The sequence below is a fragment of the Pteropus vampyrus genome, unplaced genomic scaffold, assembly GCF_000151845.1.
Source record: "Pteropus vampyrus isolate Shadow unplaced genomic scaffold, Pvam_2.0 Scaffold263, whole genome shotgun sequence".
Classification (NCBI taxonomy): domain Eukaryota; kingdom Metazoa; phylum Chordata; class Mammalia; order Chiroptera; family Pteropodidae; genus Pteropus; species Pteropus vampyrus.
The window spans coordinates 736,592-758,721 of record NW_011889044.1 but is presented as its reverse complement, the minus strand read 5'-3'; the positions used below and the strand labels follow the sequence as shown (position 1 = coordinate 758,721).

The 22,130-nt window shown below is 44.2% G+C and overlaps 1 pseudogene; it reads right to left on the bottom strand.

The window, feature by feature from the left end:
• Positions 1-283: 283 nt before the first annotated feature.
• LOC111729489 lies at positions 284-21,645 on the bottom strand (annotated as a pseudogene).
• Between the last annotated feature and the right edge of the window lie 485 nt (positions 21,646-22,130).

Here is a 22,130-nt window from a genome sequence, read left to right as displayed (position 1 = left end):
GGCTTGTATTTGAAATGTGCCAATAGGGTATGAGAGAAGTTTTATTTTATGTGTTTTATATTCTTAAAATAGTTACAGGCATACCTCAGAGATATCATGGATTTAGTTCCAGGCCACTACAATAAAATGCATATTGCAATAAAGAGAATCAGGTGAATTTCTTGTTTCTCAGTACATATAAAGTCATGTTTATACTATACTGGACTCTATTAACTGAGCAATAGCATTATGTCTTAAAAACAATATACATATCCTGATTAAAAATAATTTATCACTAAAAATGTTAACCATCCTCTGAGCCTTCAGTAAGTCATAAACTTTTTGCTGGTGAAGGGTCTGGCTTCAATGTTCATGGCTGCTGACCTGTCAAGGTGGTTGTTGCTGAAGGACAGGGTCGCTGTGCTGATTTCTTAAAACCACCCAGCAACAAAGTTTGCCCCATCGAACGACTCTTCCCTTCATGAATGATTTCTCTGTAGAGTGCGAGGCGGTTTGATAGCTTTTTACCCATAAGAGAACTTCTTTTAAAATTGGGGCCCTCTCAAACCCTGCCACTGCTTTGTCGACTGAGTTTATGTCGTATTACAAGTCCTTAGTTGTCATCTCAACAGTCTTCGCTGCATCCTCACTGGGAGTAGATTCCATCTCAAGAACCACCTCCTCTGCTCCTCAAGAAGCAGCTCCTCATCCTTTCGAGCTCGATCACGAGACTGCAGTGATCCGGTCCCTTCTTCAGGCTCCGCCTCTGCTTCTCGTTCCCCGGCCGTTCCTGGCGTGTCTCTGGTTACCTCCTCCACTGCAGTCTTGAGCCCCTCAGGGTCACCCACGGGGGCTGGAATCAACTTCTTCCACACTCCTGTACGCGTGGACATTTTGACCTCTTCCCATGAATTGCGAATGTTTTTCAGGACACCTGGAGTGGTGAGCCCTTTCTGAAAGGTTTCCTATCGACTTTGTGCACATCCATCTGTGGTAGCTATAACTTTACTAAATGTATTTCTTAAATCATAAGACTTGAAAGCCAGAATTACTCCTTGATCCATGGGCTGCAGAATGGACGAGTGCATTGTCAATGAACAGTAGGTCTCAACAGTAGATTTAAAATATTCAAGAAACCTATTGTAAACAGATGCGCTATCATGTGGGCTTTGTTGTTCCTTTTACAGAGCACAGGCAGCATTGATTTAGCATAATTCTTAAGAGCCTAGGATTTTCAGAATGGTAAATGAGCACTGGCTTCAACTTAAGGTCACCAGCTGCATTAGCCCCTGACAAGAGTCCGCCTGTCCTTTGAAGCCAGGCACAGACTTCTCCTCTCTAGCTGTGAAGGTCCTGGATGGCATCTCCTTCCAGCGTAAGGCTGTTTCATCTGCAGTGAAAATCTGTGGTTTAGTGCAGCCACCTTCATTAATCATCTTAGCCAGATCTCCCGGATGACTGGCTGCAGCTTTGACATCATCACTTGCTGCTTCACCATGTACTTCTGTGGAGATGGAATCTCTCCTTAAGCCTCATGAACCAACCTCTGCCAGCTTCAGCCTTTTCTTCTGCAGCTTCCTCACCAGTCTCAGCCTTCAGAGAATTGAAGGGAGTTGGGGTCGTGTTCTGGATTAGGCTTTGGCTTAAGGGAATGTGGTGGCTGGTTTGGTCTTCTATTCAGACCATTAAGTTTTTCTTTATATCAGCAATAAGGCTGTTTTGTTTTCATATCATTCGTGTGTTCACTGAAGTAGCACTTCTCATTTCCTTCAAGAACTTTTTCTTTGCATTCACAACTTGGCTAACTGTTTGGCTTTGGAGGCCCAGCTTCCGGCCTGTCTCAGCTAATGGCATGCCTTCCTCACTGAGCTTAATCATTTCTAGCTTTTGATTTAAAGTAGAGATGTGTGACTCTTCCTTTCACATAGAGGCCATTGCAGGGTTATTAATTTCAGTCACCCTAACAGATATAATAATCATGAAAATGTTTGCAATATTGCGAGAATTACCAAAATGTGACACAGACATGAAGTGAATAAATTCTGTTGGAAGGATGGCGCCGGTAGACTTACTTGAAGCAGGATTGCCCCAAACCTTTAATCTGTAAAAACTGAGAAGTGTGATAAAAGCCCGTGTTGCTTGCTGACGATTTGACTCTCTAGTCATTTCATAATGACCCCCTTTCTCTCAAGTCAGGCTTTTTGGCTGGGCCAGAACTGCTGGCACTATTTTTGCAGAGGGGAGATATACAGTACCGGCTCTCACGGCTGCTACGAGTGCCAGACAGCCAGCAGGGGGACGCTGGGCGCTCCAGCCCTCCCGAGTTGGAGCGTGCACAGGTTACCTCGGGGACAGGGATTCTTGGAGGGATGTGCTCAGGGCTGTTCAGGCGTGGCCACCTTGGGAAGACTTGGACTTCGCTCTGCAAATTTCTGCGGTTCCCCATCAGACCCCAGGAACGGCTGTGGAACACTCGCTCGGGGCACGAGGCTTGCTCCAGTGCCCGACACGTTTATTTTTCTCTCAGGAGTGGGTGTCAGTGACTTCATAGCAGACTAAGCTCCACCAAATAGGCCGTCCGTTGCTAAAGGTTACCTGACTGTAATCTTACAGCTTCTGTTCACTCATGGCTTCTACTCCACTATGGCTTCTGTTTTGCCGCTCGATGTCTCTTGGCTTCCATCCATACTGTTGTCTGCTGGTTCTGATGCTGAGTATTGTAGGTTCAAACTCCCCAAGAGGGTGGCTCAGACTAGACTGGCCCGTTCTCACCCCTGCTGAGCACAGCGCTGGGTTAATTAGAGCTCCTGTGACAAGCCTTGTGGGTAAGGGCCTGTGCACTGGTGACTGCGTGATCTGCTGGCCGTCCCTGGCACAGTCAACTATAACCATGGTGGTGGGTCCTATATTAATAAGTGTAGAGACATGGGCCGAGAAAACCCTGTTCGCCAAGTTACAGAGCTTGGACTTTTGGTAAAAGGAAGTCACTGACATATTTTAAGCAGAGAGATGAAATAGTTTTTTCTAGTTCAAGTGTAAAATATAGGTTGACAGGGAGCAGAACTGGCAGCCTATTAACTGAGTAGGAAGCTATTGAGTATCAGTGCGGGAGACAGGGCGGTGGTGGCACTGAGGGACAACAGTGCAGACAAGCGGACCGTCTGGAAGATAAAACTGGTCAAACTCGAAAACCAAGTTGATAGAGTGAGTGTCAGGATTGAGTGCAGAATGAGTCCCAGGTGTCTGGCATGGCAGCCTAGGAGTGATATACCTTTAACTGAAGTTTAGGGACTTAGGAGAAAAGACAGATTTCCGGGGAAGGGATGAAAGGTGCTGAGTTCAGTTTTGGACATTTTGAGTTTCACACATTTGGCTACATGCCTCCAAGGTTAAGTGTCATTTCTACAAAGCAAGTTTCTCTGACCAGTTACAGGGGACAGGTCTCCATCTTGTAACGCCCTCTCCTCCTCTGTGTAACCACAGTTCAAGGTCAGCGACTGTTGTGTGGCTGTTTACAGTGATCTCCAGGAGGAGGGCGTACTCCTGGCCCAGGCCAGAGCCTGCTCCACAGGAGGCCTCAGCAGATCCTACTGAACGAGCACTAGGTGCTGCTCCATGACCCAAGGGCCACCTACTGTGTTCTTGCTCCTTACGCAGCACTGGAGACTGAGAAAGAGAGTCCCCGTGTGTGGTCACACGTTGAGTGAGTATAGGATGCCAGGTTCAGCAAATAAAAATCAGGACGCCCAGATCAAATGGCATTTCCGATCAATCATAGATACTTCTTTGGTGAAAATGTGTCCTCGAAGTTGCACAGGATATACCACCATGGGCTAAGTGGGTGGCATTGGCCTCAGAATTATGTGACCCCCAAGCCCAAGTCTCTGCCCCGCCGCTAGGAGGAAGCGCCACTGCTCCACGGAGAGCCTACCGCATTGTTCCCGCAGTAACGGCTTTGGTTTTGCTTTATGTCGGTTTTTTATTATTATTCTTGCCTTAATGGACAGTAAGTCAGTTTGTTCTGCATTCAGACCAGGAACTAATGGGTTCCAAAAATTCTGTTAGAGTCTTCCTGGGGCCTTCCTCACATACCAGGGTACACAACACGGCTTGGATTTCGTGTGGTGTCATGCAGGGAAGTTAGAGGACTCTCCCGTGGTGGGGGAGAGGGCTCCCCACCCACATCTGTGGTATTTTGAGCCACTCAGGAGCTGTGGCCCCTATCAGATGATGGCGTACGTCAAAGAGAGTGCTTTATAGTTTGTGAGTTTCCTCACCAATATTCTGAATTGTACTGGAAACAAGATAATGATGTGGTTCTAGCAGTTTTCCTGAGCAGTCTTGGGGCTGTCCTGTGTGGTTGATTTGATCTGTGGAGCTGCTGCGTTATGGGTAATTTTGAAACAGGGTTTGCTTATCTGTCTTCCCTCAGTTACAGCATCTTGGCACTGGTTCAAGGGGCAGTACTGGGCTTTTCTTGAAGGACCTAGAAAGACTCTCTCCCCCTCTCTGTGCGTGTGTGTGTGCTGTACATGGAGATCACATGCAAGTTGTTTACTAGAACATTAATATTGATTATATTTCAAACAGCGTGATTTGGGAATCATTTTCACTTTTCCTTTAAATCTGTTTATATGTTTTTTTGAATTTCTGACATAAGCAGTATTACCTTTATAATAACAGTAGGGACCACTCTCTTTTCAGGAGAAAAACAGCTCCAGCCTTCCTGCTATAGGCCCTGGGTTGTCTTCATATCTGATACTCTTCTGTTTCTTCTTCTTCGTCTCCACTTACAAAAGAAAAATAAAAGAGAAATAAAATAAAGAAAAAGGAAAGAATCTTCTAAAAGATTATTCCATAAAACAGCAAAAAAAATTTAAAAAGCAAACAACTCTTAAAAAAGGAAACTATAATATCGTTCAAATCTCCAAAAAGAGAGAGGTTTAAGTTGTAAGCAGCTCAGGATGTGAGGTGCAGGCTCTTTTCAGGGGAAGCCTGCTGGCACTCACTCCTAGATGATGGGGCTTCGCCTGGCAGGGAACTTCGTGGCCAAGAGCACCTGCCAGTGTCAGCCTGGAGGCTCAGGCGCGGCTACATGTCACCGCTACCATCACCGTGGACAGGACAGAGAGCTCCACTGCTCCACTCCTAAAGGCTGGTTCTCACCTGGCAGCACAGCCCACTTCCCAGATCGCTCTCTCCCTGCAGCCCCCAAGCTGCCACCTCCGTTTGTAAGGGTTCCTATCAAATAGTGTTTGAAACCGTTTTCTCTGCAGAGCACAGACGGAATGCAGGAGACCTGGCGTGGCCCCAGACATTTAAGCTTAACTATACTTTAGTCTGTGTGTCCCTAACCCAGACCAGGGGACAGCAGAGTCAGAGTAACAGTCGCAAAACAGTGTTTATCTTGCTGTGCTTCTACCTGCTCTGCAGAAGTTCCTCTTGGCTAATTCTGAAACGGGCCGATGGGAGGTCACTTGTGTTCGCTCACCACTCTGACTCCCACTTAGCACTTTCTATCCCTGCTCTCCTCCTGCTCTTCCTGGTGATGTCCTAAAGCCCCCAGCACTGTGAAGGCCCTGCTGGCTTCTGCCTGAGCTCCTGTTGGTCTGATGCAGGGAAAACCCTCCCCTCCTCTGAGTCCCCTGGGAAAGCACTGCTGTGGGTTTCTCAAGGAACACGAAGTGTAGCGAAACAGCTTTCGGTTTTTATTCACACTTTCCTGCAGCACCTTCTACCCGGGACACAGAAGTTAAGTCCATGGGAGCTGGGCCGGCAGACAGTCTGCGTGGTGGATGCCCTGGTCCGCCCCTCCCTTCACTTCTCTTCCACCGCCCACTCCTGTCCTTGCTCTTGGACCAGACTTGAGGGCGTGGACCCTCATGTAAGCCTGTTTATGTGTCACCCAGATGCCTTCTGGACGTGCTCAGACACACCTGAATTCCTAGATGAATGTGGCATAAGGGACCAAACCACTCCACTTTCCATGAATTTAGATTTGGGGTTCCAGGCACAACAAAGTGCTTAGTAAGACAGCAATGCGAGGACCTCGGCCAGCACCGAGGCTACCAGGACTTGCCTGCTGTGGGTGGGCATGGCGGGTCTTCTTTTCAAGACAGGAGTGGTCAGTGATCCCAAATGGTCACATGAACAAAAGATACACAGACACCCGTGGCCCCAGGAGAAGGGTGAGACAGAATTGGGAAATGGCCTCTGTGGACCCCTCAGTGTGCATGGCTGGTTGGTTGCTGGAGAGGAGGGAGTTAATTTGCATAATGCCAAGCGGCCTCCTAGGAGAACAGGGTAGGCGGAAAGCCTCTGAAAGTTCAGTTCGTTAGAACCTCTCTGATGGATTGGGGATGGTTCTGATGCATTTCTCTGCAGCTCGAGAGGATAACAGGGCCCAGAGGCGAGCACACCATGAGGGTGAGGAGCCTGTCTGATGGGTTCATGGGCCAAAGGGCAGGTCTGGACCATGTGGCCGAGGCTGGAAGGAACATAGGCAGTGAACGTGTGGCCTGGCTGGCTCTTTCCTTAAAGCCTGGTGTGGCAGCATCTTGGCCTGGGCATGGTCCGTTCACCAGGAGACACGTCCATTGGCCTGTGTGGGACCTAGGGCAGCAGCCAAAGCAAGAATCTCTTCACTGAGCACTTAAACTTAGCACTGACCTTCACGGACTGAGTAGGCCATTCACGTAGCTTGGGCTTTGAGGAAGTAGGGGGCTCAAGACTGAGATACTGAACTTGTTGAGGCTAAAACAATTAACTGCTAAAATTAGAACACTGTGACTCCTTTTGTGCCTCTAAACTGATAAAGCCAGTCCCGTGGATTATATGAACAGGACAGGGCTCACTCACCCTGTGTTAATTTTAAGATGATTGTCCACTTGATTTAGGACCCAAATGAGGTTTCAGATTTATACTTTTAACTTTAATTCTTAAAACAGGGAATAATTCTGGGTTTTAAAAGCAGAAGTTGAAATGATTGTTTGCCTACCCCGATCTCTTTAATAAGCTGGACCCATCCACACAGGTCTTTGGAACTGATCCAGACCGCCCCCTCCTAGGTTGGGACCACTCCCCAGGTCTTCCCTTGTGTTTCTTGGGTCTTTGATTTGAGTTCACCTCTAGACCTCAGCAATCCCAGTCTGCCCAGCCCTCCTGGACTGTCTGTTCTGGGCTAGATTTTCTAGGCTGGCAGAGGACTTCTTTTCCTAGCCAGGCCCTTCGTGAATGCCCACCTTTCGCCTGCCCTCAGCTCCCACTCCTGAGCTGCCTCTTTGTAAGTGGAGGAGGGTAAGCTGGAGCCCCAGGAAACAGGCAGAGTCCACTCCCCCGCCATGTACCTGTTTCATTCTCTGCTTCTTCATCTGTGAAAGATGGATACTAAACTAGTTTGTCCCCCTGTGGATATGAATTAAGGAACAAACATTGTTTTTTGTGCTCGTGGTGTTTGTAATAACTTTGAGATGCACATACAAAAGAACAGAAAATGTTTCCTTCCAATCAAATGTCAATTTTTGCCCCGAGTATTCATGGTACATTCATACTCTCAGTGTTTGACGTGTCATGGTCATGTATATTTTTTAAAAAGTTAAACCCTTGAAAAAATGGAAAACTAACAAATTACAGAGCATCATATCAAATATTGGTATGTATTTCCCCTTCTGAAGAGGGAAAGATGGAGGTTGATTAGAGAATTGATATAATGGAAAAAAAATGCTAAAATCCTGGCATTAATTTCAAAAATCTGGAGCTTTTATTCATATCAACTTGATAGCATAAGCAAAAACAATGGAGAAATTTGCCCAAGACATGGTCTTCCCACCTTTATTCAAATTACTGTCTTTATTACTTTCCATATCTTAACAAGGGAAAAACTGAAAGTAAGGGAGGTGTGTGCACCACGACGACAGTCATACCTTCCATCACTGAAAACGAGAATGAGCAAGCAATTTGTTTTTCCACATTCAGAAATTATAGTTTTTAAGAAAGCTCAATTTTAATGGCATTAAGAGTAAAAGTAATCAACAAAGGCAAGGAAATTCACTGTGGAGGAAATGAAATTCCTTCTGAAATCGCAAACCCAAGAAAACATGGTCTGATGGTTTGCTCATTTCAGGAATCCCCTGCCCGTTCTCAGGAAGAATCTCTTTTCCCTGTAACACATCTTTTTAGTACACGCAAAGGTGTGTCTCCTGCACATAGTCGTGGAGTTTTTAAAATCAAATTCTTAAGAGGCTTGTTAAGTGAGGACTGCTTTTACTTATCTTTGAAGTTCTTTTGATAAAGAATTATCAAACTACAAAAACTTTCTAAGATTTCAAACCTGAAAAGATTATGCTTCAATTTTTTTTTTTTTCCTGGCAGGGTGGTTAGTCAGTAGACAGGCCTACGTTTTATCTTTAGGGAAATCAAGGTGAGTAGACTGAGAGGAAGATTGGGTTGGGGTTTATGCGAACACTGGTTCTTCCTCCCTACCCTTCCACGCTGCCCTGCCTGCAGACGTTCATCACGTGTTTCTGCAGTCCACCCCTTTGTCAGTCCTGGGCAATTCTAGCATTTCTTGTGTAAAGTCTCAGAGTGAACGAACAAGCTCAGCTTTCCTAGGCTCAGCCTAGGAAAGCAGAGTCTCCAAACTGAAAAATGTTGTGACAACTCTCACTGTTCATTCAAACCGACACGAACCGGAATCATTTGGAGCCATGCGGCCATAGCTATCAAGAACTATTGACTGGGTGCCCACTTATATATCAGATGGAACTAAGTAAAATGTACGTGAACATTTTACCACAGGTAGAGAGTCCCGACCCTCAAAGGCACAGCCAATAGCACTTAGCAGGTGCTCGTCCTGTGTCAGGCATTTTTATTCTCATTTAATCCCTACAGTCACTCTAGTAATTAGATACCATTATGACTGTGTTATGGAGAAGAAACATCAAGCCATTTGCCCCAGGTTGCGTGGCATGCTCTGTCCTTGTCCCTGAAGAGCACACTGCTAGGTGGCATTTCCTAAGAGAAGAGGGCACGTATGGGATGGGGGCAGCCTCCCTGCCTGAGTGCTTGATGGTAAATGTGCAAGTGTCTGGGGTCCCTGGGTGGAGAAGAAGTAGAGAAAATGACAGAATTGCTTCCCCAGGTGGTGCAGGAGACCAGCCGCCTGGAATGACTCCCTGGAGAGGAGTAAGGTAGAAGCAGATAATTAAGAAACCATGAAATATCTGTATAGTTTTTTTCCCCTTAGGGAAAAGAAATTACAAAAGAAATATATTCTAGTTAAAAAAATCAAAGAATACAGAAATGTGTAGAATAATTTCACCAGAGAAGATTGCCGTTAATGGTTTACATATATTCTTCTAGATTTTTCCCACATATCAATATGTAATCATTTAAAAATAGGATAATGATATACACACGTTCTTTTCATCTAATGACATATAATTCTTTTCATATCTTTATATCATTTTTTTCCAGGATTTCTTAGTATTTCATTGTATAACTATACCATAATTTATTTATCTAATATTTCTACTGATTTGGACTTTTAAATTTGTTTTCAATTTTCCATTATTAAGAGCATTCTCCAATAACTTTTTTATGCACACACGTGTAATATAAATCCCTGGAAGCAGAATTGTGAGGTCAAAGGAAAGTCATATTTAAAATTTTAAGGAATGTTGTCAAACACCCTCCAGTAGACGGACGGTACCATTTTCTATTTCCGCCATCAGTGTGGGAGAGTACTCATGCCCCTACACTTTTGCCAGAACTAGATAATATTAACCTTTTTAATATTTGGCAGCACGATAGGTGGAAAATTGTATATTGTTATTTTGATTAGAATTTCTTTCATTATTAAGTTACAGCGTCTTTTCACATGTTTGATCATTCGTATTTTTCTTCTGTGAATTTTTAATTTTACGTTTTGGATGAGAATTTAATCATTTTCTTATTGGTTTCAATGGATTTCTTACTATAAACTATATTAGGGATAGTTTAGCATTTGTCTGCTTACATATTGTAAATTTCGTTTCCTAATTTGTCTTTTGACTTCTTCATTTTCTCTTCTTCTTCCTTCTCTCTCTCTCTCGTTCCCTCCTCCTCCCTCCCTCCCTTCCTCCTTCCCACTCTATGCTATATAGATGTTTTTAATTTTTATGTGAAAAAGTTTTTGTGACATTAGGGCTTCATATATTATTAGAAAGGCCTTTCACAGACCCAAGAGTGTGCAAGTGTCAATTCATGTTTTCTTCTTGCACTTTTTCCTCACTCAGTTATTCGATCTATTTGAAAACTTTAATTTATTCAAATTCAGCGAGGAATTCAAGTTTTCATGTAAAATTATCTGCTTCAAAATGTCTACTTTTAAAATATATACATATTTTAATGTGTGAGCCAAATAAAACAAACTTGGTAGCCAGATTTGGCCATGGACTGCCAGTTGGTAACTTCTAGTTGTGAAGATTCCACATAAGAAATTAAACTAGACCAGACTGTGTCACATCGCTGATAAAAGGAGTGCGTGCCATGTGTCCGGCCGGGAAAACTCTAGCTACCTTTCTGAAGGTAATGACCTTCGAGCTCTATCTCCTGAGGAAAATTACTTAACTGCTCTCTCAGTTTTCTCATCTGCAAAATGGATATAGTAAAAGGTTTCAAGCAGCATTACCTTGGATGGGGTCTGGCAAATGGAATAAGTCATTAAGTGATAGTTACTACGAGGGGTTTTTGGGAGTTACAGGTTTTAGGGCTCTGCCACTCCTGTAGCCGTCTTCACGGCATGTGCTGAGTTTGTTTCAGAAAGAACTCATTCAAGTGGAGATCCCCTTAAAGTCAGGTAGAGCCGATGGCCCCCGTTTGACTGCGGTTCAGTGATGGGCGCCGTAGGAGAGACACAAAGGAGCATTAGATATAGGCTTTACTCGCCGGAAGTCTACAACTCGGTTGAGAAAATCGAATTTTCACTCAGAAAACAAATAACACAAATAAGGATGCTATAATTAAGTACCAAGGGATTGATATAGATGAGATGTGTTTTAGCTCAAGAAGATGAAAGTGGTGACGTGGCTAGAACCGAAGGCCCTGAGGAACACGTAGGACTTGTTTGTGCGGAGACGAGGATGGTCCAGGCTGGCTGAACAGCACAAACGAAAACATAGATACGGGTTGCGTGTCTCATTGTGCTTTACTGCAGATGTTGGAGGAGCGGGAGAGGGGGTATGAATGGGGACAGAGAGGAAGGGACATGGCCGGGGCAGACACATTGAGCTCAATAAACAGAGAGGGCTACAACTGTGGGCCGAGTGCTTAGGAGGAAGAATCTGTGACAGTGTCAGGTTTGGTAACACAGGCTAATCAGTAATTGGGAATTGCGAGCATTCACATGGAAATCGAAGTTGTGACCATGGATGAGAATGTATAATTAACAATAACTAGCATTTATTGTCACTAACGTTATCAATAATATGTCACTAACATGAAATACAGTTTCAAGAGCTTTTTGTGTTGTTTAAGCTCATCTCATCACTTAAACATTACAACTGGAATAAGTTAGGTGCCATTATTCTCATTTTGGAGATGAAAACGTTGAGGTGCAAAGAGGCTGAAAGACTTGCCGAGGAAGAGAGCGGTATCCTCAGCAACACCCAAAGGTCTCCCCCTCTGGAGCCTTCTGTGGAAAAGCCACTCGCGGAATCAGTCCAGAAGCCACCTTTCCAAGGACATGCCAAGCTCTCACCCTCTTTCGTGTGCGCCTGAGGACATAGGTCGATAGGCAAGGTGAGGATGGGGTCACCATGGCCCGCTGATGTCTGTACCTCACTGTGTGGTATCTCCAAGAGACTTTCAGATGATTAGGAATTAGTGAAACAGCAGGGCTCACCAAGCGGAGAAAGTCGATTCCGGTGGAAATTGTTCAATTTTGACTCATGGATTTTCTCCGCTCATTGAGTCATGCTCGTTTAATGCTGCCGGGGGCTTGAATAACTCCCTCTTTCCCTTTTTGACTATTAGGTACTTTCTCTCACTCTTCTTTTTCAGTTTTGGGGATTTTTCAGATTTTAATGTGCTACTAAACAACAGGGAGAGAACCATTGGTTTTTATAACTGTTTAACATTTAGGTAAACCAAGTCACAGAATAATCGAGAATCTCGTCCAAGACAACAGTTAACCTCTGTCAACAATGGGACTAAAATGTCAAAACATTCTTCTCTGGACCTTTATCATGCAAGCACATTTTATGCTTCTGGGATATTGTGCTAATTTCCTTCTTGAGAACCAGTAAATGCAGCTTTTATTTCTCAAGTTCCTAAAAGCAAAGCAAGTCATTCTCTCAGTAGCCAGAGGCCAGTCGATGGCTAACTGGCGAAGGAAGAGTGAGGAAGGTGGAGAGTCTGACATAACCTGTCTTGACGTTCACCTCCTCGGAAGGCAATTGTGGGAAAGTTCTTTCACACAACGAGCAGAAATCTGTCTTCCTAGAATAGCGACTCACAGATCTAAAGTTGAACCACAACCAGTGTTTAATGGTGTGAACCCAGATGAGCCTGGGACCTGCATTCCACACCGAGGAGCAGAGGTGTGCAGCCTCCGTGGCTGTTTTGGATTATCCTTCTTTTCATTCATGTTTTCAGAATAGCTAGTGCTCAATGTTTCACGTCTGGAATAGGAACAAGCTCTGCTACATGTTATTTTGTTATTTTTTTTAAGACAACAACGACAAGTTTTTCTGCATGAAAAAAAATACCTCTTTTTGGTTTGTAAGAATCCATTAATACATGCATTTTTTTGATAGATGATATATGAGCAAACCGTTGTTAGCACCTCCATAATAGATCTCAGATTTATCAATTTATCTTCAGCCTCACTACAGCCACCTGGGTCCAAGCCACTCACTGTCAACTCTTGCCTGGATCACTACTGTTGCCTCCCAGCTTGGTTTCTAGCAGCCAGACTATTTTTAAATTAAAAGCCACTTCTTAGTTCTGTCCTGCTCAGAACTCCCGTGACTTCGCAGACCCCATGTGACCTGGCCTTTGCCTACCTTCCAGTCTTGTCCTGTCTTCTCTGGCTCCTGTCCTCTGGCCTCCCGTCGGTTTTAAAACCGAACCAAGGTCGCCCTCCCTGACGCCGCTGCACAGTAGGCTTCTTCTTCTCACTGGGCATGGCAGTCTCCTTCCGCTTTTTAGGTCTTAGCTTGATGTCAGTGCCGCTGAGAAACTTTCTCTCACTCCTGATCTGAGCGGACCCATCATTTTTACTCCATTTCTTTGTCCTTTTTCTTTCTTTTATAGCAATTATATTAATTTGTTCATTGTTTCCTTTTTTATAATTAGTTGTTCTTTCTAGAAAAATTGGAAGTTCTCAATAGCAGGGGCCTCCTCTGTTTGTCCACTGCCATATACCTAGCACCTGGCACCCTGCCAGGAACACCCGTGGGTTCCGCTACATGTCAGTTTCCGTGTGTTCCAAAGAGGAAGGGCGATGCATTTTTGCTAGTCATCCTTTGATAATAAGAGAATAGTTTGAATCTGATTGTTGTCAACAAGCTCGATTTTGAGAAGACAGCCATGACTGGGTCAGAGATAGCTAAAACATGCCCACATGCATTTGAGACACTGGTCTCTAGACTAAAATGTTCAAGTACCCTGATTAATCAACAGATTCTTTGGCGCTATTCCAGTGATAGCTTCCATGGTCAGTTTCCAAAGCACTGTGGCAAACCCCAGTTGTGTTCAGAATGAGACAGTTGAGACCAGGAAGGATCTGGAAGCCGTGAAGTTGTAGAAGAGTGTACATGGAGAAGGGGGAACATAGATGAGGAGTTTAATGTCAGCTAGGGATAGAACTGTTCAAAGAGTGGGATGAGGTGAACGTCAAAGTGTCGTTATATTGAGGAAATATTCGATTTGTTCTAAATTGTTCTAGAAAGAGAACTAAGATCAGAAAAACGTATTTCAGACCATTACAAAGAAAATCTTGCACAGTTGTCCGAAAATGAAGATAAACTTTGTAAGGAACTAAGTAAGCTTTTTGTCATGACGAATGTTCAGGCAAGACCAGTAACATCTTTAAATATATTAGTGTGAAAATTCTTACACATAGTGACTTGTACAAAATAAACACTCAAGTCATGTTGGTAAATAATTATAACTACGTGAAAGGATGGGTATGTTAATTAGCTTGATGTGGTAATCATTTCACAATTCATCCATATTTTAAAATATCATGTTGTTCACCTTACATATACGTGATTTTTATTTGTCAATTATAACTTCAGCAAAACTGGGGAAAAAAATGCACATTTGGTAAATGAGCGTATTACTGTGCAAGGTTAGGCCAGGCGGCCACGGAAGGTGAGAAGAATACTGGCACTCTTTGATTTGTCTACTATCCACTCTCACCATGTGGGGGATACAGAGAGAAATCCATGCCTTAAAAGTAGCTGAAAAGATAAAAGAAACACTTGAAACAATGAGAAATTGTAATAAATTGTTGTAACAGAGGATTTCAGAGAAGGTAAATATGCTGAGCCAGGTAGAAGTTTTCCTAGAGGAGGTGTAAGTTGGTTCTCGAAGGATTAAGAAGAACAATAGCTCTTTTCTTCCCTGGCTGCTTGAGGCTCGGCTGCCACCATGAACAAAAGGAAGTTCATGATCAACGGACTGCTTCAGTGGAAACGAATGGTCATTGACATTCTTCACTCTGGGTGGGAGGGCAACAGTAACTAAGACAGAAATTCGGGAAAAACTATCCAGAGTGTACGAGGCCACACCAGATGCCATCTTCGTACTGAATTCAGAACCCATTTCGGAGGCAGCATGAATTATGGTTCCTGGGATTATGCAAAGCAAGATGAACTCATAGGCATGGGAGACGTGGCCAGTGTGAGGAAAAGACCTCAAGAGAACAGTGAAAGGAGTGAAAGAACAGAACGAAGAAAGTTAGGGGGACGGCAGAGGCCGACGTTGGTGCTGGCGAAAAGGAGTAAAAATTCGTCAGTGACTTTATCTGTGGTGATTGAGTGGAGTTTTCATGAGAGGATTAATAAACTAAGAACTTTTATATGAAGGAAAAAAACAGAATAAAGAAAATGTGGCACTTTAGAGAATGAATTCGAAGGTCCAGAAATAAAAATGAGTATAACATGACCTAAGGGACAGTGAGCAGACAAGTCGGTTGGAGTACTCTGTCCCCCGAGGCAGGAGGAAATGAGGCAGCAGACACATAGGAGCCAGACTGGGAGTCACACGTGATTAGAATGTAAGAGAAACTTTTCACTTGATAGATGCGTCACGGACAAAATAGAGGTGTGCTTCTCAAATAGGGGTGTCCACCCCTCGCACTCACACCAAAGTGTTCACTGAGCACTCACTCTACTGGAAGATTTGGGGGCACAGATAATTTAGCTTGTAGGTAATTGAAGACATTATTTTATATCAAACAAGTATGGCAAAACCTAAGACTTCATAGCAGTGACATTCCTGTAGCAGAATAGCCTTACGTTCTGCCCCAGGGGCCACTGGCTCTCTGGGGCTCTTAGTGGCAGGTGGTTCTTGGATGGGGAGGTGTGAGCAGCCTGTGAGAAGAGGTTAAAGAGCAGAAGGTGGTCACGATTGACTTAGACAATGAATGAACACTGAGGACTGCCGCTCTGGGCGCCGTGCTGGGCGCAGGGGTAGCGGTGTGGACGGTGCTGCCCTCAGTAGCTGTCCGTCTGCTGTGGGAGCCGGGCGGGCACGTAAACAGGTGACTTCGGTATGATGGCTGTGGAAGTGAAAGGCGGCGAAGCAGGCCAGACCAGAGTTGTGCGCCGGAGGCCCAGAGCAAAGCTGCTGCTGACAGAAAAGGCGGGAGTGTGATTGGGTTCCCGAAGCGGGGCTGTTCCTGAACACCTTGTGTGTGATGCGGCTGAGAACTCGTGCCCGGGAGAAGTCAGTCCACGAAGAAGACTCACACCCACTTGGAACTGAGTCCGTCATTCGCACCCACACTGTCTGACCTCGCCCCGTGGCGCTTACTGTGCTGATTGGGAACAAACTCAGCTGAAAACTCCAGAATAACCTTTTCAGTAAAGAACCCAGTATCCTGCAGCTCTTGGTAAGAATTATGATAAAGAGCTAACAGAAATAGAATATACCTTTCCGAGGTTGGGAATTGAACTATCTACATAACGTAGTTTTTCAGTTTTTTTCAAAGAAAAAAATTGTAGCCAATATGAAACAATTTCTACCTTTCTTCTAAAGCAGTGGTTTATATTCATCAGATTAAAATGACTACCGAGGCACATTGGTAAAAAGAGTCATTTTTCATTAATAATAGTTTTCAAATAATCACAAGTAATTAGTTATGGCTACTGGCTAACATTTATTGAATGTTTGGTAAATGCTAGGCAGTGTTCTAGCTCAGCAGTTCTCACTCACGGTGCAAGACGTGAATTCAGTTAATTGTCATACAACCAAATTTAGTGGATATCATTATTTGTACTTTATGAATGAGACAAATGAAGCGGGAGAGGTGAGGATATTTGCCCAAGGTAACGTAGGTAGACAGTTACCTTGAGCAGTGGCAGCTGCTCGGTTGTTTGAGACATCCAGAGCTTAAATGCTTAAGCACCGAACTTCACTCTCTAACAGCACTAATAATCATTCTGCATGATATTTTAACATTTTTCAAATGGTTACCCATAGGTGACTCTCTCCGTAGACATTCCCTTGAGTAGGAGAGAGAGGAAGGGAATGAATGGACCACACTGAGAATGCCAGGAGTGGCCCCCATCTCAGGGGAGCACCCCCATGCCAGGGGAGCCCCCATTTCAGGGGAGTCCTGGGAGTCTGTAACGCCCAGGTCCATTGCCTGGCTGTGCATCTCACTAGAAAACGGCTTCAGCCTTCTGCCACAGACAATGATTTGAGGTTCAGTTAAATTCTATCCCACGCAACATTCGAGAATACTCAGGGAGCAACATTTTTGTATATTGCCAATAAACAGCAGCATGTGACACATTTGGGAGAAAATTTATCCCAAAGGAGTTCGGAAAACATGGGCTACCTTTCAATGGGTATTTTCAACTACCAGATCACCCACAGCAATTAGGCTTTCGGAGACTCCTCAGGCCTGGCTTGTGCACCTCTCCGGACTGGCTCGGGCCCACCTGCCCTCCAGGTTCTCCCTGCTTGGTCAGCGGAGTGCCCTGGACATTATTCCAGTCACCCTGTTGCCTGATGCCACCTGCTGTTGCCGCCTGCTCAGGGTGATTGTTGGGCCCCAGCGCGGTCTCTGCTGTGCATACTGGGAACATAGATGGGGTCTGACCAGACCTGCAGAGGCTCTGGCCCCTCCCAACGCCTGGTCTCAAATAAAGCACTTGCCGTAAGGCTTCCCCAGTGACTACCTGGACAAGCAAGACTACGACAAAGGGCAGAAGCGTCATGTGCCATGTGGCAAACGTGGACCGCTGAGGCATGGGAGATGAAGAGGAGTTGGCTGATAATTCCCTTTCTTGAGGGGTTGTTTCAAAGCACTATGGTTCCAAAGAGCCTGTTTGAGAAATACCCAATACGACTGAGCCGTCGGCTTTGCTTCCTTGTGAAGCTGACCAGTTTGCCGATACGGCAACTTGTACTTGCTTTCTCTGCTTCCCTGCCACACGCTCCTCCTCACTCTCGCTGCCCCAAGACTGTGTTTCCCAAAACAGCCTTCACACGCAAACTGGCTGGGGGACTGGGCCCAGTCAAACTATCAATTATTTAAATGACTATTGATTTTACACACACCTGCATCTTCAGAGAATCCATCTCCTCAAGATTTCTGCTCCTGACAGAAACCTGCTGTTTGTTTCTCTCTTCTCTATGAGCCATTTCCAAAGTGTGGTCGTACAGGAGTTATGATATGACAAAAATGTTTAAGATAGCTGGGTGACAAATGAAATCTAGGAAACAAGACTTTAGAAGCCTGTTAGAAAATCAAATAGAAGTGGTAAAAGTGGACATCCTTGCCTTGTTTCAGATCTCAGGGAGAAGGTAGTCAGTCTTTTACCATTAGCGAGATAGTGGATGTAATTTCTCATAGATGTCTTTTATCAACATGAGGATGTTCAAATCTATTTTTAGTTATCTGAAAGTTTTTATCATGAATGGGTGTTGAATTTTGTCAGATGTTTTCCTGTCTCTGTTGAGATCATCATATGATTTATTCCTTTAGTCTATTAATATGGCGACTTACATTAATTTTCTGACTGTTCAACCAACTTTTCATTCATAGGATAAACTTCACTTGGTCATGATGTATTATCATTTTTATATATTGTGGGTTTGATTTGTTAATATTTTGTTCAGTGTTTTGTATCTATGTTCATGAGGGATATTGACCTATAATTTTTCTTGTGATATCTGTCTGATTTTAGTATCAGAGTAATGCTGGCCTCTGTAAACAGAGTTTGGAAGTGTTCCTTGCCCCTCACTTTTCTGAAAGAGATTCTATTAAATGTTTAATAGAATTCTTCAGTGAAGAAATTGGGCCTAAAATTTTATTTATAGAAAGGTTTATAATTATGAATTCAACTTCTTTAGTAGTCAGAGGACTATTCAGTTTCCTATTTCTTCTTGCATGGGTTTTAGTAATTTGTATCTTTCAAAGAATTTATCTATTTCATCTGGTTGTCAAATTTTTATGACATAAAGTTCTTTATAACATTTTCTAAATACCATTTAATCTGTATTGGTGTCTCTTTTTTCATTCCCAAATTCGGTAATTCAAATTTTCTCTCCTTTTTGTCTTGATCATTATAGCTGCAGGTTTATGAATTTTATTGATTTTTTTTTTTAAAGAATCACCTCTTGGTTTCATTGATTTTATCTGTAGTTTGTCCATTTTGTTTCATTGATTTCTACTCTTTTACTTAGTATTCCCTTCCTTGTACATGCTAGCCAGTGAGAAAACAGTTTTCAAAATGGAGACCAGTAGATTTATTTGCATCTCTGAGGAAAGTCTGTCTCTAATATAACTTGGTTTTTTAGCATAGCAGATGGTACAATAAACTAAGAAATTACTTTGTGATTATTTGAAGAATTAATGTTCTGATCACTTTAAGGGCTGTATGAGTGCTATTTTCTGATGTCTCCTTTTCATTTTTTTCTACCTTTATTGGAATATAATTGGTATGTAACATTGTGTAAGTTTAAAGTATACAGCATGATGATTTGATATGAATATAGTGAAATGACTTCCACAATAGGGTGTTAACACATCCATCGCCTCACATAACTGACTTTTGTGTGTATGTGGTGAGAACATTTAAGATCTCTCTTAGCAACTTCCAAGTGTAAATACAGTATTGTTAACTGTAGTCGCCATGCTCTACATTACACTAAATGTTCTAAGGATTAGAACTAGAGCAAATGAGAAAAGTTAGTGTGGGAGGGAGGGAGGGGGGCGGGCACTAAGCTACTGATGAAAATTAGGTCTCTAAGTGAACTCTTTTTTTTAAATCCTTAGAAATATTTGTATTTGGGGTGAAAAATAAACAGTATTCCCCCTGAACGTTCTGTGTCTATAACAGGAAAGATCCTAGGTTACTTTCTCTGTTACTGTTAATATTTATAATAATTTAACTTGAAAATATCCCATTTAACTCGTGTCTTTTAAATATATTGCTTGCTTCCTCTCCCCACTCTTCCCCTCATGATCATTTCCTTTTGCTGAGGAGAAATAGAAGTTTACTAACAATAACAGCAGGACTAAAGGAGAGGTCCCCAACATTCGTCCTGTGGAATTTTAGAAAATATGGAATGGCATGTTTGTCAGGGAGATGCTGGTGTCAGACCATTGGGCTTCGAAGCCGAGCTCCAGCTGGGTGGTCTCGGGCAAGGCATTACCCTCTCTGCACTGCAGCTTCTGCAGCTGTGAAGTGGAAATGGTACCACCCACCACCAGGTCCTCCTGAGTCCATACGTAAAGTGCCTAAGAGGTGACCACAGGGAACTCCCCAGGAGGCCATAGGTGCTGGCAGGAAAGGGATGGCAGTGTACCAACTGTGAAACAGACCTGAGCCGCAACCCCACCGACCACCTGAGCTCCGTGAGTGCAGTGGTACCTCGGCTCTCCCGGATCCAGTGTCGATCTGGAGCCAGGGAGGTGCTCCCGGAAAGCCCGGCTTATTTTCTCTCCCCAGGGCACAAATTGCTTTGGAGGAGGCTGGGAGGAAGATTGCCAGGGTGTTTTTGGCAGTATTCCATGATTCTTCCTTGGGGGACCCAGCCTCCCCTTCAAGAAATTCTGGGCAAGTAAACTGGCTCAAGTCTAGGAGTTGATTGACAGGCTGTGACTCTCTGGTTTTATAACTCAGGTTAGACTTTTGTTCACTTGGCCTAGAATTTTTCTGCATATACAGATCAAATAAGAATTTAGTAGGCATCCTATCTACTTCACTTCTAGGAACACCAAGGTCAACTAGCCAACTCCATAGGTCCGTGAGAGTCAGACTATTCTGACTGCTGCTTTGACTTTTCCATCCATCGTGGTAACCAAGCCACCGTAACTTTAGTGGTTGGGTGCTGCCACTTGGCCCGTGCCCCAGGATCCAATGAGTCTCATTGCATCGGTTTCCCAACTCAGTGACTCCAGTTCCCACTTTAAGGTCTGGCCTACAGAGAAGAGCAATCAAAGGGCTCTTCGAGGATTCGGGGGCTCCTCCACAAATTTGTCTCTCACAGTACTGGTGAAAGGCCTGCCTTCTGGGCTGCCCCAGTGTGGGCAAGGAGGTCTGAAACGGCGAATCCACCCTAAAGCTCCAGTCTCTCTAAGCCATCGGAGCCCTTCCTCTGCATTAAACCAAGGCTGGGCCAGTGTCTCCAACTTGCTCACCGTGGGCTGCTTTGGGGCCATGTCTCAGCCACCCAACCAAATGGCCAGAGCCCTTTCTAACTCCCTGAGCTGCAACACTGTCTGTAGAAGCTCTGCTTAGGGAGACCATACCAATAAAGCTCCTCCCACCATTATCCCACACCCATGATACCCATTCTTACACATGTCCCCTGCATGTCTGTCTGTGTAAATCAGAAAATGCCAAGTAGCTCTTTAAAGTGTAGCTTGCCTCCTCGTGGATCACACTCTGTACTGTACCCACAGGCGCTTGCTGGGCATGAGTCTGCTTAAAGATCTAGGAGCCAGGGTGGGTGGCAGGACGGTTCTGAGAAGAACCGGCATCCTCTTCTATGGCGACTGCCTCAGGGGAGGCCATTACCGTTGTCTCAGGAAATGCAGGTCTTTTCCCCTCAGGCAGGGGAAGAGAGGCTGCTTCCACTGGAAGCGGGCTGACTTCTTCCACTGACAAAGAAGAGTCACCAGAATTTAGGGACTCAATGACCCTAGCTTCACCAAGGTCTCATCACACATCTCTATCCCGACTTTCAGGATCCTCCTCCTCATTCAGTGCCCTCACCTCCACAGTAGACACCGCAGGGAGGCTGGGCCTTCAGCTCGGTTGTAATTCAGCCGGCGCCAGGATGAGAGTCTGCACTTGGTGTTCGGCACTGAGCCCCGTGGCCACAGGAGACAAGGATCTCCTTCAGGGCACACACGACAGCTTTCAGATGGTGCGTGCGATGCTCGGGCCGGGGATTCCCATTCCCGAGCTCACTCTTTTCTTTCTCCGCTTTGTCCAGCATCATTAGGAGAAACCAGCCAGCCTCATTATATTCATTAGTTTGCCAAAGACGCTTGAAAGTATGATGTACTCAGTCACCCAGATCCTTGCTTCTTCTAAGTGGTTGGTTAGAAGTATCCAGTTGAGATATTTATCCTATCTATATTGTCAGATCACACCCTAAAATTACTGGAAAGAAATCAAGTAATATCTTTAATCACACTAGGGAACCAATTCTAGAAAACTCAGAAACAATTCAGAAAATGAATCTTTAATATTTTGTTCCTCTAGAACCACTCTCTGTACTGAAATCCATATTAGAGTTCTCTAGAGAAACGGAACCAATAGGAGATTATATAGATGAGAGAGAGAGAGAGAGAGAGAGAGAGAATGAATATGATAGATAGGTAGGTGATAGGTGATAGCTAGATAAGGAATTGCCTCTCACAAATATGGAGGCAAAGAAGTGCCAAGATCTGCAGTTGGCAAGCTGTAGACTCAAGAGAG